General features: G+C 47.6%; 1 pseudogene; it reads left to right on the forward strand.

The window, feature by feature from the left end:
• Positions 1-781: 781 nt before the first annotated feature.
• Positions 782-987, forward strand: LOC142287683 (U2 spliceosomal RNA; annotated as a pseudogene).
• Positions 988-1344: the final 357 nt, after the last annotated feature.

A 1344-nucleotide genomic window follows, 5' to 3' on the forward strand; every position in this document is an offset into this window, starting at 1 on the left:
CCTGCGTTGGTGTAGAAGTGGGTGTCCTGTGGTGGAGTCAGCTGTGTGCAGTGGTGGCCGTGGGTTCTTTTATGTGCGACCGTAGTAATAGCTGCGCCCACTTCCTGTATGGGAGTGGAATGCAGTGAGGCTAATGGAACGCACGCCTGCGCATTTGTGTTTAACGTCGCGCATGTGCAGAACGGAGAAAAGGCTGCGCTCACTTCCTAATGAAAGGGAGTGAGACGCAGCTGGGAAGGGAAGGGAAAAGATTAGGGTTTGGGGATGATGAAAGGGCTTTCTACGGGCAAGGATGGCAAAGGGTGGCAGTGACGGAAAGTCAGGCAGCCTGTCCTGTCCTGTCCTGTCCGTCCGTCTTTTTGTATCATGAATTGGAAAGACTGCAAGGGGGAGGGGAGGTGCTTGGAGGAGGAGGAGTTATTCAGATTAATTGCAGTGGGCGGCGGCTGCAAAAAGCATCATTCTTCTTGTTTTTGCTCTGCAAAACAGCCTTTTCAAGGGTTGGCTTGGGTGACAAAATGTCTTCTGTAGGCGTGGGTTTGTCTCCCTCTCCCTAAGATGTGTCCGGTATAGGCCAGGGTGCCACTCAAGGCCGTAACCAATTCGGGTTATAGCTTCTCGGCCTTTTGGCTAAGATCAAGTGTAGTTTCGGAGGACGCTACCTTGGTCGGTACTGGAAGGTGCCTGGGATTGCACGTCTGCCGGCCTTGAGGAAGTGTGTGCGCCTTCTGGTGACACATAGCCCTCTTGTGCCTGGACGGTTCCCAGGCAACGGGAGGCGATCACCTTTGTTATTTTGAAGTCCTACTGATAAACAGAAAAAAAAAAAATTAAATCTGTTCTTATCAGTTTAATATCTGATACGTCCCCTCTCTGGGGACCATATATTAAATGGATTTTTAGAACAAGGAGATGGAAAAAATCTTGCTCTGTCCACTCCACGCATTGACCTGGTATTGCAGTACCTCCAGGACCGGTGCACCCCTTCTTAACCCAGTTTCCAAAAGCAGAACTCAATTCACCTGATTCAAATGAGCCCCATTAGTGAATTGAAAGAAAGCAAAAACTTTATATGCACCTCAATTTGGCCAATTCACTTTTCACACTTTCACCCTTTTTTTTATCTTTCACACCTTTTACTTGCTTTATTGATGCAAAAGCTGTGCCAAATAGCAAACTCATCTCCACTCAACTTGACCAACTCTGCTATGTCCCGTGCAGTATCTTATTCTCAGTCTTATCTAGATCATTTGCAATTGAATAGAATAGATCCCTTTTGGACACATTGGATTCAGCTGCTGCAGTGACTGCAGGTGTTAGAAGATGCAGACTTGGCATCAGGTG

Source organism: Anomaloglossus baeobatrachus, unplaced genomic scaffold (assembly GCF_048569485.1).
Source record: "Anomaloglossus baeobatrachus isolate aAnoBae1 unplaced genomic scaffold, aAnoBae1.hap1 Scaffold_75, whole genome shotgun sequence".
Taxonomy (NCBI): Eukaryota; Metazoa; Chordata; class Amphibia; order Anura; family Aromobatidae; genus Anomaloglossus; species Anomaloglossus baeobatrachus.